This window comes from Caretta caretta, chromosome 5 (assembly GCF_965140235.1).
Source record: "Caretta caretta isolate rCarCar2 chromosome 5, rCarCar1.hap1, whole genome shotgun sequence".
In the NCBI taxonomy this organism is placed as follows: Eukaryota; Metazoa; Chordata; order Testudines; family Cheloniidae; genus Caretta; species Caretta caretta.
The window spans coordinates 54,080,734-54,096,045 of NC_134210.1; the positions used below are offsets into that span (position 1 = coordinate 54,080,734).

General features: G+C 40.2%; 1 protein-coding gene across 2 annotated transcripts in view; it reads right to left on the bottom strand.

Annotated features, from left to right (window-relative positions):
• The window catches only part of HAPLN1 (hyaluronan and proteoglycan link protein 1), a 93,155-nt gene extending 78,825 nt beyond the window's left edge, over nucleotides 1–14,330 (bottom strand). The window contains exon 1 of one of the 2 annotated variants that reach the window (XM_075128560.1): nucleotides 14,004–14,330. The gene's annotated coding sequence lies outside the window, so the exon portion shown is untranslated. Of the gene's footprint in view, nucleotides 1–13,910 lie in introns of both variants that reach the window. The other variant, XM_075128559.1, reaches the window with a different exon arrangement.
• Between the last annotated feature and the right edge of the window lie 982 nt (nucleotides 14,331–15,312).

The window sequence follows — 15,312 nt, forward strand, 5'->3', positions numbered from 1 at the left end:
TTAAACTACCAAAGGGGAAATGAAGTTAGAAGGTCAGAAAGATCTATTATTGGCCTCCAAGCCACCAGCCGAAAGATATTTGCATATGCAATCTACGGTAACTGTGTAACATTTTTCAGGCCACTGTATTAACCTTTGAAGAAGTAAACAGTGGAAAGTTACTGACTCACCATGTGACCATTTTCAGCCAAATATGAGCTAGGATTGTCTTTTTGTGTGGAACAATAACCTGAATGCGTCAAACATTTTGGACCTAACTCTTCACTGTCTTCCTCCTTGTGTAGTCATTTACACCTGTGCAAAGTGAGTATGAAGTGGGCGTACCAAACTGGATGATAAATCAGGTCCCCTGTATTTAAAAGATGAATAGAATTGTCCATATGGGACAACAATTCATTACTGTAATTATTACATATGGGTTTTTTTTTTAAACCGCATTATCTTGGGCCGCTAAGATGTGTGCACAACTACATTGAATAAGTGTGAGCTTATTTGCCCTTTCTCCACTTCTCCTCTTGGTCATTTGTTATACTTTGTCTAAAATTAAGTTATAAGGTTTTGGGGGCAGGTATCATGACCTATTTTTACAGTAAAGCAAACTCTCTGGGTGCTGTATTCAATCTAACTAAGGTACTAATCTGGCCCCTCGCTACCACAGTAGCTGAGTGCCTCACAATTTTTAATGTGTTTATTTTGACAACACCCTCGAGGTAGGGAAGTGCTATATCCCCGTTTGGCAGATGGTGGACAGAGGCACAGAGGGTAGAACTTGTAAAGGGGATTTAGGCACCTAACTGCCATGTTAGGTACATAATTCCAACATGTAGGTGTCACTGGCATTCACAAAATCACTTCTCAGCTGGTGCCTAACCCTGTAGGTACCTAAGATCCCTTAGTGCCTAAGTTTACACTGATAAAGTCCCCGAGGTGTCTAAATTTTAGGGTGTGGGCATGTGTGAAGCCACTGAAGTCCTGACACCCAGCAGCTCTTTACCGAACTCACACATGCGCCCCAACAGGATCTACAAACTGTCCTCACCTATCTTGCCTTTTGGGGCCTGATCCAGTAAGCATGTTTACAGCATGCCTAATTCTGTATAAAAGATGCTGGAAGAGGAGCCCAGTGGTCAGAGCACTCACTCATTCATTGGACCTGGGTCTCCCATCTCCCAGCGGGCTACAAAGTCATTCTAATGCACTCTCTGGGTGAGTGAATATTTAATTACTTATACAAAATAGAACAGCTTCAGATGGAGAGACACCTGCCCCAGACTACCCTATAGCCCAGTGGTTAGGGCATTTACGTGGGAGGGTCAGAGGGCCAAGTTCATCTCTGCTCTACATCAGACAGTGTTGAGCTTTGAACCTGGATACCATACATCCTGGGTGAGTGCCTCAACCCCTTCTTATAAGGTTATAACCACTGCAACATCACCTCCTCATCCCATTTTCCATAAACAAAACCCCATTAACCTCACTTAGGTGCCCAACTCCAAGAGAGGGTGCACAGTTGTGAACCCCAAGTGGAGAAAGGCACCTCTCTCGGGCCTGGCATTGGGCATCAAACTCCCTTTGTGGGGAGGGGCTTAGGTCCCACCTCTTGCTTTGGCATGTGGGAGGTGAATGTAATAACCCAGACTCCATGCATTTTACTCACATAACACCAGTTATTCTGGCTGTATATTGGTTAGCAGATCTCTGCTCAGCGTGCTGGCTTTTTTGAGGGCTCTAACTCTCCCCATGAGGACCTACATGGCTTGCTCAAGGTCACACTGGAAGTCTGTGGCTAAATGGAGAATTAGGGTTGGGTTTTGAGAGTCCCAAGCTAATGCCTTAGCTGCTGGGCTATCCTTCCTCCCCAGAACAATTAATAGATAAGGGAAATAATTAAAAGAAAATAAATAATGTCTGTTCACAGATCCCTGTGTGCTCTTTCCAATTAATATTATTCTATATTCTCTCTATGGTGTAGCAGCTACAATTACCACTCTTAAATGGCAAGGTATTAACTCCATAGAAATAATGGTTCCCTGCAAGTACTTTGCTGGCACTACAGTCTGCGTGGAGAAGTTCTCAATCCCAGTGGCAGATAGTTAATATGCAGCAAGGTAATGGAGCTTGGAATATCACTCAAGTTCCTTGATTAGTAATTATACTATAATTTCCTCCAGCAATTAAATGGAAAATTGTACTAAATTGTGCAGTGATCTCTACCTTGCTCTTAACTTATCTACTTTGTGCACCTGTGTTTTTGGACATATTCTTATGTTGTTTTATTTCATATTGAAGAAAATGGTGCCAGGGTCAATTCTATTTGGCTTACTCTAGTCACTGTTTAGGAATATACACCCATGTGAAGTGATGGGGCCTTGGCATTGTGGGGTTAAAGATTATATGGCACACAAAAGATGCTCTCTGCACTGAATCAAATATGACATATCCATAGCTTTCTATTTAGTGGGAGGAGCTGGACTGAAAGTCAAAGCCAAAAACAATTCAAAGCTGCATGGGGAGAGAGTAATCGAAGACCTGCCTTAGGGAAGGGAGCTCATGAAAATGAGATCATATGGAACTAGCTAAAACTAGAGAATGGGACTGGGCAATGTCTTAAAAAATATTTACCTGGAAATGGGAGCTTTCTTTCCCCATCTCTGTTGTGTTGTTTGGGGAAGAGAGTTTTGCAGCTTCAGTTTCCCTCTTCTTTGGAGTCCTTCTTTGTAAGCCAACCCCAATCATAATGCTTGAAGGGGTTGGTAAAGTTTGAACTTCTGGTTGCATGGCCCTTTCTTTTTCCCTCAGGATAATCCCCAGATTAAAGGAGCTGTTAATCAGAGAGATTTACTATTATCTCATATTGCCCCCACCTCCTTTTCTCTGGCTATGGAATATCCAAGAGCTGTGAAGGTACCCATCCCATTTTAGCCAAAATTAATGACTCCCTTGGTAGTATTCCCATGACCCCAATTGATACATATTGAAATAATGCAGAATAGAGTTTGACTGTAGGAATTTTAAAAGTCTCCCTTCTAGAACTGACAACTCCAAGCATTGAAAAATCATTAGATCAGCTAAAAATAATGAGATTTTAAAAATGATAAATGTTGAGGGTTTTTTATTTATTTGCCTCCTGGTTTTTTAAACTTTAGGGTTCACATGTTCAAGCTTTTTTCTGCAGGAATGAAGGCTAGAAACTTTTATTTTAAATGGAAATTGAGCTTCTCATATAATCATATGACTCCAGAAGCTGGGGATCTAAAAACACACTAGATATGAGAATTGCAAGAGTGGGCAACACTGACCATTGCAGTTCCTGGGGAATCTGACACTATATTTTACGCTAAATTTAAACTGTCATGTTTGTAAAATATGAGCCAGATGCTCTCCGCCATGATGCCAGCGTTGATCCCCCATATCATCCCCATGATTTTCATTCCCATATACAAGGTGTTTATGCATCTGCATAAGACCAGAGTTGGTATCTTCATTTTGTCGAAATCTGCAAGTTATAAATGGCCACTTGCAAAAGAGACACCTAAGAAAAAGGAGCAACGTCAGTAGTAGTTGTGGGCTGAAGAAAACCCTTAATTTGCCTATTTTGCATATTGGAAATCGTAATTGCATATTGCACAGTATACAGCTAGGCCCTGAGCCTGCAAACCCTTAATCACAGTAGTAGGGCCAGATTATTGCTCATGCTGCAGCCCTGGAGCAGTATGAAAGGACTGTAAGCTTCCCCTAATTGGACATGAAGGAATCCCTGATTCAGGAAGAGACAGTGTAGCTTTGTCTATGCCACACCCTCCTGACCCTGGTGCCAGGGGGACAGGAGGGGATAGAACCAGAGCTCTGGAATGGGTATAACAGCCTTTTGGGGACTGCTGCTAACTGGCATAATTTAGAGCAGCTCTGAGGCTAAACTTAGGTTGGGTGCTAAACCGGCTCCTGCCAGCCACACAGCCACCCTCCCTTCAGCTGCTGTTTGTGATCAAAAGTTTTTGCCCCATGAGCAGGCTGCTGTTTTCTTGCAGTTTTTATTATCCTTTTATATGAACGACACCCTATAAAATTGTATAGTGATCACAGAAATAAAAATGACTGACAGAGAGTGTATAAAATATGTAAATTACCGATTCACTGGAAGTTTCCTGTATAATAAAAGATGAGTCACTGCATGACACTTTCAACAAAGAGGATAGAGTGTTTCTGAGATAGATTTTTGTACACTCTATACCACAGAACTATATATAGATTTGGACAAACCCCAATCAGGCAGAGGAAGTAGACATATTTCCATGCTGTAATACCAGGAGAAAGTTGAAAGTCAAACAAAATGAAGCTATTCAGTAGTGGTGCAATACCGTCCCAACAACCCTTGGATAAAACAACAGCATCTCCATCAATCATCTGGTGTACCAAAAATAAAAATCATGATCACTGAACAATTTTACAGGATCAATGTCCTCTGGTTTGCAAATAAATGTCTCTGCTTTGTTTTGACATTTACAGTATTTTCCATAAATGGTATAGCTATTCCTCTGATAGCAGGAGAACATTATCCTGTGACAATGCTCTATTCAAGTGACATTATCTCCTAATTACCTCTACATTTTTGCTGATATTTATCCTTTCTGAAGTATAGTCAATCTAAACTTTCTATCAACCCATTTTCCCATGATGAATGCTTGAATGCAGTGAAAAGAATAGACAAAGATTCCTTTTTCATGTCATCTCAGAATTTCAATATGAGATAAAAAGAATAATTCTTTGGGTACATTTATTTGGATTAGAGTTAGTTATTTTGGAGTCAGATGGGAGCTGAAATGTAGTTGAGAAGATCATGTAGTTAAATGTGTACAGACAACAGGTAGCAATCCTTTCCTGGAGGAGACACTCACTGTATGACCCCGTGGAAGTCTTTTGAAATTGTTAGGCTACATTTTCAAAGGAACCTCAACCCATCTTCTAAACCCCTGCAATTTTGAACATGTAAAAACTCATATTATAGCATGCAGGTTGAAGGGGGGGGGGGAGATTTTTCAGATGAGGGTGAGGTGTTAAATTCCCATCGATTTTCAAAAGGAATTGTCTCCCTAGTCCTAACTGCCTTTTGTGCCTTTGAAAATTTCCCCCAAGCAATCAGACATCTGATTACATCTTTCTAAATTGGTATGCTGTTAATGCACATGAAAGTTCAGGCTCAACTAGAGTATAGAGCAGGGATGGGCAAACTTTTTGGCCTGAGGACCACATCTGCGTATGGAAATTGTATGGTGGGCCATGAATGCTCATGAAATTGGGGTTGGAGTGCAGGAGGGAGTAACAGCTCTGGCTGGGGGTGTGGGCTCTGGGGTAGGGCTAAAAATGAGGAATTCAAGGTGTGGGAGGGGAAGGCATGTCCCGCTTCCGGCTCCTAAGCAGAAGCATGGCCAGGCGGTTCTGCACGCTGCCCCATCCGCAGGCACTGCCCTGCAGCTCCCATTGGCCACAGTTCCTGGCCAATGGGAGCTGCAGGGGCGGCACTTGGGGTGGGGCAGTGCTCAGAGCCCTCTCGCTGCCCCTACACATAGGAGCCGGAGAGGGGACATGCTGTTGCTTTCGGGAGCTGCGCGGAGCCACGGCACATGCACGCGGAGCGGTCCCCAACCCCACTTCCAAGCTGGAGCTTGAGAGCTGGATTAAATCAGCTCATGGGCCGGATGTGGCCCACAGGCCATAGTTTGCCCATGCCTGGTATAGAGGCTACTTTTGAAACTCTATCCCGTTGTACTTCAGTTAACTCATCTGGAAAATAAATGTGTCAAAAGCAGGAATTCATTGAAAAGCAGATGCAACAGCTGAGCTAGGGTGGGTGGAGGGGGAATTCCTGGGATAAATTGCACATTAAAAATATCAAGAACAAAAGTGACACTTAGTGGACAAAACTACTAGCAAAGCAATACAAGTAAATCAAAATGGAGCTCACTGTGTTATGAGGCTGTGGCATCTTTTCCCACAGGCAAATACAATGGACTAGGAAGAACTACTCACTGTCAGTGTTTTAAATAGGAATTCAATTATGAACAGGGAATGAAAGAAATTCAGGATTAATTTTATTTGGTAAAATACCAACTGGTGGTGCAACCACTGGCGGTAAAGGGAGACTTTGGCCTCATGCGCAGACATTTTATTATCCTGTTAATGGTCCTCTCCATGCATTTTCAGATATAAAGGCACATTTTTCACCCCTGGTTCACACCACTTTTTAATATGGCGGCACCGGTGGTTTCTGGAGAGACAGAGAGCCTATATATGTTCTCAATTTGGTGCAACTCTGAAGAAATTCCACTGTGTCAGTGGAGTTACTCTGGATTTAAACCAACACAAGTATGAACAGAACTTGACCCACTCTGACCAGATTTAAACAAATCATTCTAAATAGTTTTAATAAATACTGTAATAATATAACTTTAAAAATAAAATCTAGAAAGGAACTGAAAGGTGGCCTTAGGCCACCTTTGCATTCTTCCTCTCCCTCCCATCATTTCTTTGGTACTGAAGGGCCCATCCGGTCTCCAGAATACATTAGAGCAGCAGGAGAGCTTATATATGTTTGTGCATGTATGTCACACATACACATGAACATCCACCCACATAAATAAAGTTTTATTTTCAGTAATACAGTGATCCAAAAGCAACGCATAACAGTGGGTTAGTAAAAAATCTGTCTGACTAGTCAGTGCACAATGAAATCCAGTTAGGAGCAAGCATTTGTAAGAACAAAGAAGAAAACTATATTATCAAGGATATGCAGTAGCTTAAGTTCCTATGAGTAGGCATAACCTGACATGGTCCAGATTTCTAGAAATTTGAAGCACATTTAATGTAAGAAGAACAATTATATATTCATTAGTTTTTCTGTCTGGCCATTACATTTAAAATATGAAACTTCTCTATTGTTTCAGAGTAGCAGCCGTGTTAGTCTGTATTTGCAAAAAGAAAAGGAGGACTTGTGGCACCTTAGAGACTAACAAATTTATTTGAGCATAAGCTTTCGTGAGCTATACCTGTAAAGTAAAAATACTGGTATAAGTTGTTTGCAGTGTTGTGTTGCTGCCACAAGGTGGCAGTACAGTAATGCTATAGTGTTACAAACAAATAAATAGTGTAGCTGTACCTAGAGTAAGAAGTAATTGGAATTTAAGTCTAATAATTACACCGCCTAGTTGAATTATTCTTTCTGATATGCTACTTTTAAAACTTTATTTTGGATTGAATGTTATAATATGTTCACATTTATGTTACTACAGACACCAAAAACTTTGGAATGTATCTTTAATATTCTACATGTATTTTTAAATATTATATGGAGTTTTATTTCATTTATTGAATTATGCAGATTTTTTTGTGGTAAAATTAACATTGACATTGATATTCTGGGAAGTAAAGTACGGAACATGTGTGCAAGACTTCAGTCAGAGTCAGATTTTCTTAAATATGAATAGCTTACAGACAGCCCCCCAACCTGAAGCAAATACTCACCAGCAACCACACACCACACAACAGAACCACTGACCCAGGAACCTATCCTTGCAACAAAGCCCGTTGCCAGCTGAGTCCACTTATCTATTAAGGGGACACCATCATAGGGCCTAATCACATCAGCCACATTATCAGAGGCTTGTTCACCTGCACATCTACCAATGTAATATATGCCATCATGTGCCAGCAATGCCCCTCTGCCATGTACATTGGTCATTCTGGACAGTCTCTACGTAAAAGAATAAATGGACTCAAATCAGACGTCAAGGATTATAACATTCAAAAACCAGTTGGAGAACACTTCAATCTCTCTGGTCACTCGATAACAGACCTAAAAGTGGCAATACTTCAACAAAAAAATTTCAAAAACAGACTCCAGCGAGAGACTGCTGAATTGGAATTAATTTGCAAACTGGATACAATTAACTTACGCTTGAATAGGGACTGGGAGTGGATGGGTCATTACACAAAGTAAAACTATTTCCCCATGTTTATCCCCCCCCCCAACTGTTCCTCAGACTTTCTTGTCAACTGATGGAAATGGTCACCTTTATTATCACTACAAAAGGTTCCCGCCTCCCTGCTCTCCTGCTGGTAATAGCTCACCTTAAGTGATCATTCTGATTACAGTGTGTATGGTAACACCCATTGTTTCATCTTCTCTATGTATATAAATCTCCCCACTGTATTTTCCACTGAATGCATCCGATGAAGTGAGCTGTAGGTCACGAAAGCTTATGCTCAAATAAATTGGTTAGTCTCTAAGGTGCCACAAGTACTCATTTTCTTTTTGCGAATACAGACGAACACGACTGCTACTCTGAAACCTGAATAGCTGAACAGTTATTCATTTTCAATTTTTGAGTTGCTTCAGCAATTTAGCCTTTCAATATTTTCTCATACTGCCAGCCTAAGTAAAGTCAATTCACGTATTAAGCATATATATTCATTGATTACAGATATAACCATTTTAGGCCCTAGCCCTGCAAACCTTTAAACACATGCATAACTTTACTCACAAGAGCAGCTGTACAGAAGTCAATGGAATTACCAATGTACATAAAGTTTTGCAGGACTGGAATTGTACATGTTTCTTTTTGTTCATCCAATTTGTGAATAAAGGACCAGAATCCTACAAACACTTATGCAGGCAACTTTACTCACATGGGTAACCTCCTTTAAATCCCATTAGAGTTCCCATGAATTTCAATTGAGTACTCATGTGAGCAAAGCTACTCATATGGTGGTTTGTAGGATCTGGCCCTAAGTGAATGAAGCTGCACTGTGCCATGGGTTTCATGGAGATGGGTTTCAAAACAGTGACAAGCAGCGCTGGCCACCAATCATGGGAACAAGGGAGATGCCAGTTTAAAAACATTGAAGTAATAGTCAATGTGCTGAAAACCAAAAACCAGACACAGCCTGAAATTTAAAACAATAGATTTTCAATCATCAGGGTCTGATGAACAAATTACACGTTCCAAAAGGGAGTATGCTTGAGGGCGCAAATCCTCCCCCGCCCCATATATATATTCCATATCCTTTATGGTGCCTAAGACATGGTAATATATATGCATGCATATATATGCCCACATATATATATGGCATTACCATGTGTAAGGCACCATAGAGAGTAAAGAAAATATATTATAAACCTTTCATAGATATCATTATAATTTAGTATAATGAATTAGGCTTTTTTTGATACAGTTTAGCTGATTTGATAACTCACCAGGAAATACAATATTGGTAACATAAAACTAAAAATGGAAAGGCTTCATTAATACAGCCATCACCTTGTAAAAATGTGGGCTGAAAATGATCAACCCTAAATTTGAACCATCACTAAACAATTTTTCTCTCTTCTCCATCAAAGCATTTGTTTTCTGCTACTCAGATTTCTGCCAAACACATCTCTAATCTAACCTGTCTCCATTGCCCATATGTTCCTTGTATCCTGTAAGCCTTTAAAATAATTAAAAGATACTGTTAATGGAATGCTGTTGCAAGATAATGGTCTCTTGCTATTAGATAAATGTCAAGATTACATTTTTTTTCAAGCGGGAGGTACATATCCAATAACAATTTTCTGTTCCAATGATTTTATTTTCATTCTATCACATGATTAATGATGTAGATTCTGTCATTATATCTGATGTGCACTGCTGCAGAAGAATGACGGTGGCTCAATGTGCCATTAGTAAAAAAGCTTTACTGTGGGACAGACTTTATGGCCTATCAAGGATTCTCTTTATTTCGATTTGGGTTTGATTCCCAGTGGTGGTTCCAACTGCTCTCAATTCCAGGTTATTCCAGCTATGAAGCATGGAATCAAATCAATTAGCACATTTTCTGATGAGCCATTTTATCTTCTCCAACTTAAATTGCCTGATTCATGGGAGAGCAAATTCCTTCTCTCCTGCCTCCCCCCACCCCCCTTCAGCCATTAGCTCAGGCGTCACATTAACAGCCTACTACAGCTCTTGAGAAAACTTTTCAAAGCACCCAGTGGAGGCTTCAGACAGATTACTGTTCTGTGATTTCTTAATGCTTCTTTTAAATGTTTGTTTTCAGAGCAACTGATCATGTTCAAGGTTTCCACTCTGTTGTGCTAATTACAGAAACAAAGAACCTGTTTTGAATCTCTGTGAATGAAAAGGACAGTTTGCTCTATACAGTGTCAGCATTGCCATTTGCTTTACTATTCAGATTGTGACAAAAGTCGGGGTGGCTGAAGTGTATAGGGCCTGATCCCACAACATTGAGTAGTCTTGAGTTGAGGATGCTTTGCTGTGCCTCCCAGAAATGAGACTTGTAGTTGGCTCCATAGGCCAGGTTTCAGTGGTTGCCACTTGAGTTATGGATAGGCAGGAAGTCAGAAGATGACATGGTCTGGAAGCTCACTCCCAAAGTTCAGACTGAGGGGCAGACTCTCAGCTGGTATAAGTTCTCACCACTCCATTAACTTCCATGGAGCAATGACAATTTACATCAGCTGGGGATCTATACCTGAATGAGGAAACCAGTGGACCAAGAGACATATTCCCCTTCCCTAATGAAGGGAAGAGATGGAGAGGTCCAAGGGAAGGAAAGAACATTAGGGAGGCTGGGGAACAGAGAGGAAAAAGATGGGGGGGGGGGGGAAATCAGGAAAAGGGAGAGGGAGAGGCTGAGGACCCTTTCTGGGGAAATGATCAAATATTTCCTTTGCCTATTACTGGCAAGGAAAGAAATATTTAGTGCCAAACAATAGTTTTATTAGCACCACATTCTGCTTGGTAAAGGAGTTTTTGGAAGCACTGCTGGAGGTACCTTTGAAACACTTACTGCTGATCATTATCCCTTCCTGTTGTAATATTAGCACAAAAGCCCTAAACACTTCACTTCTTTAATATATGCTTAAAATACCGTAAATGCCTGACTATATGTGAGCTGTGGGTATTAGTTACTGCATGATTTAATTATCCCTTGGAAACAGCTAAAGCTCTATTGGTGTCAAATTATGTTAAACTAGAATTAAACTGAGCTTTACTGCAACCAACTGGCATTTCACACACACACACACACACACACACACACACACACACACACACACACACAAAGTTAGCTGGTGCCTCTTATGCTAAAACTGAATAAAGTTGACTTGTTATTGTTAAGTAATGCACTAGATTAGTTACAGATGTGTGGATAGTTAAAAAAATAGAAGATGATACTGTAGTGAAAGCCCAATTTGCAGCATCCACTAGGTGGCATACAGTGACCACGTTTAAGTCATCTTATCTTCACAAAACCTCCCATTCATAGAGTAAATAAAGAACAGCATTATTAATTTATACCATTGAATCCACCCTACACCTAATATTTATTTAGCCAGCTGTTTCCTCTAATCCTCCTTAAATGCCATTGATTGAAATCCTAAATATATTCAGACATTTTTACCCCAAAGAACATTTTGTTACCTACAAATTACAAGCTACCTTTTCAACTGCATGACTGTATTCTACAGTTACTCACAGTGGAGCCAGAATGTCTAATAATTCCTTACAAGCAACAGAAGAAGCTTGTCATCTGAAAATGATTTTTTCAAAAATTTACGTTTAATTTTCTGGGAATTTTAATTGATAGAATAAATCGTTTAAAAATGCAATATATGAAGTGCACAGTATTTCAACATCTAATGATAATTTAGGTACCACTTCAGTAGAAAAGCATATAAAAAGAAACAAATATTAATTCAGACCTAAGTGCTTAGTTCTTGTCATTACTTACTATATCTCTCAATATGATTAAGATATATGATACCAATAATAACACGTTGCACTTGTGTAATCACTTTTCACCAGAAGATCTCCAAGCACTTCATAAAGGATGGACCAATGTTATTTTCCCTATTTTATAGAGGGGTAGGGAGGTTAAGTGATTTTGATCAAGGTCACAAAGCAAGTCAGGATTTGAATTCAGCTCTCTTGGCTCCAAAGCCCATGCATAGAGACCCCAATACCCTTTTCCTGTCACATTTCTACATTAAGTCCACATTAAGACTCTGGAGTCTTCCCAATCTGCCAGAAAACACCCTTCCCACCCCTTATTACACACTGAGTGCACAACAAGGATATAAAGCATGTTAGGATCCTCTCAAATCTGTATTTTCAGAAACCATCCTGCATAAGCGCAACTCGATGTACTACTTAGACCCTTCTTACAAGCACTAGCTGTGTTAACCCTGCCAAAAGAAAGTGAGAGGAAACAACCCATCAGGGATATAATGAAATGATTCTTTACTGTGCAAATCTCTTCAATACTTTTGAATTATACTGTCAGTCATTTCTCTGAAACAGAAAATTGTTGCAGCTAAATGCTTCACTTCATAACAAAATGGTTTTTCTCCTTTCAAACTCCTCAGATATTCAGGGCTCTTATTAGGAAGACAGGCCTTTTGGCTCATTTTCATTGCAGACCAGCAATGTCTTGATTACTGCATTGACTTTATTATTTATTTCACTTAAGAAAGCAGTTGTTCTCCACTGAACTCATTTTTTCCCTTTTATAGTGATTGTCAGTTCAGTGGACAGCTAATCTGAAATGAAATATTACATATATTTTTTACATTAAAAGATTGTACATATGGGCAAGAACCTTAGCCAGTTAAACTCAGTGGAGCTTGGCTCCTCAGAACAGCTTTATCAAAATCGTGTACCCTCACCAGTTACGCTTCTTCGGCATCTATATTTTCAAATATCATATGTTAAGTTTCTCTTATCATTAACAAAACTAAAGAAAATTGTATTGCTAACTTCATACTTATACTCAATGAAACATGACTGCATAAATATTAAAAACTCATTACATTTTAGTAAAGTTAATTTGTAGTGAATCAATATTGCATTCAACTTCAGACATTAATTCATATGATTTTTTTTTTCAAGTACTGCTAACTTTCAAGAAACTCTTCAAAGGTTGTTTGACTGTGTGATGTCATACTGGAACATATCCATGTACACATTCCACACTGAAAATTCCTAATTGCAATATCTGTATTGTGTATTTTTCCAGGGATAAAGGAATGTAACGCATTATGACAACTGAATTTGAACACATTATACAAGTTCTTTCCAACTAAACACTTGCATCTCAACCATCCATAGCCAACACTTTTGATTTTGGCATGAGGAGCATTTGGAATGAGAGTTTTCTACTTTTAACAATGAAAAGCAAATAAACACTTTTTGAGGCTACATAGCTATTATAGCATCGATAAATCTCAGAGATTTAACTTTCATGACACTACAGCAACCTAGCGTTCTTGTTAAAGTGGAGATAATAAAAAAGCCTGTGCCCAAAAGATATGTTATCTCAAATTTCCGTTGACAATAGGCAAAATATGTTGGGGAAAAAAAAAACCTATGGATCATACCAGATTCTTTCCCCATCTAATACGATCAGACCTAAAGCAATGGGTGGGACAAACACATTCACAGCTCTTCGGCTTTTCATTCAACCCACACTATCTTCCCCCTCCCAAGTCCTGTAAACTCTTTATAGGATTTTAACAGATGGGGAAGTTACCTCTCGGAAACCTTAATCTCTGTGAAATGTATAATCTCACAGGAGAAAGCCAGTGGACTAAACTATACCATTTTCATATTCCAAACAGAAATCTGCGGTTGCAATATGATCCCTCATCTCATCTGTTAACACAGCGCACTTAAAGTCAGATAAACGGAGGGTAGTCAGTTTCAAGCTCTCTCTCCCACTTTTGCCAAAGTAGATCTCTTCAAAATCCCTTTAGTACACTATCATAGCTGATGCCTTGAGACGTTACCTGCTGGATACTCTACATCTGAAAGAAAGTCTTCCCCCCCACTCTCCGAAAAAAATTGTTTTGTTTTTACCTTTTCCAGAGCTCCAAAGTTAAGATGCTCTCAAAACTCCCCAGCAGTTGGGAACGGAGGACGCAAAATGCAGAGGAAGTTTTTGGTGCTCACCTTAAGTTTGTGTGTGCGTGTGTGTAAGTATATGTCCAGAATGGCTCTTTGTGGCTCTGAATGGCAGAGGTCCTGATTCAGGGAAGAGGGAGCCACTTTCTCACCGAGAGGGAAAGAAAAGCACCACGTCACAAGTTAAGTACGCCTCCAAGAGCTCTTAATTACAGCCCAACGCGCATTCAAACCCCAGGAATGAGTGCCCAGAGAGGCTGGAACACCGCGGAGTCTCAATACAACGCACTGTCCCTTCACATCTGTCCTGACGTCCTCCTCTCTATGAGTGTCCTGATGTCCTGCCCTCCTCGGCAGCTAAAAAACTTCCCTCACACCACACGCACGCCCCAGGTTAAAAGCCAAGTGAGCAGTTGACAGAGTTTTTTCACAGGAAGGGATCACTCAAGTGAGAGTGAGTGACACCCTCCGAAACACGATACTTGGCACAACTTGTCTCTCCATCCCCCCAAGCCCTTTTCCCCCTTTATATCTAAAGATGGGAAGATGCTCTTTTCTGGAAAAGAAAGTGAGTGAAGCGTTGAGATAAGAGGAGAAGGGGAAAGCTGGATCTAACTGGATCTTGCTGGTTTTTGGTCCCAAGCCCCAAACTGTACAATCAAACCAGAGAACAACTCAAGCCTCAATTATGACAAAAAGGAGAGCCTCACTGACCCACAGCAAGAGTGTCACAAAAACCTGGATCTGGAGAAATTCTGGCTCCACGCCCCAATTTTAACCCCCTAAAGAGAAAACAGCCTCGCTGCTCCTAGGACACCAAAAATATCGGACATATCATGGGGGATGAGCGTTGCAAAAACCTAGCTGCTTGATCCATGCAATGGCTGTCCCTCACCTGGGACACTATGCCAAATTCCATGACATGAAATGAGTGGAAATCTAGATGCTACTACTGCACTAATGTTTGTTTGGGTTTTTTTGTTTGTTTTTTTGTTTTTTTTGGTCCCTGATGTAACCCTGCATTTGAACAGCACACAAACCCAGATCTAGCACCTGGATTCATCTAGATCTTGGCATCTTTTGGACCCATATCATATAATGTAAATAGGAAAAAAAAAAAAAAGAAAAGGAGTACTTGTGGCACCCTTTTCTTTTTGCGAATTCAGAGTAGCAGCCCTGTTAGTCTGTAACTTGTTACACTGGAAAACTCAGACTCTGTTGGAAACTGGCACATTAACACTGCAAAACGTGTATCCAGCACCTGGATTCTCTTGGATTCAGTCAGTGATGTTTTCCCCAACCGCCCCCCCCCCGCACCCGCTCCCCCCTTAATTTACCAGCTAAACACAGAAGTGCA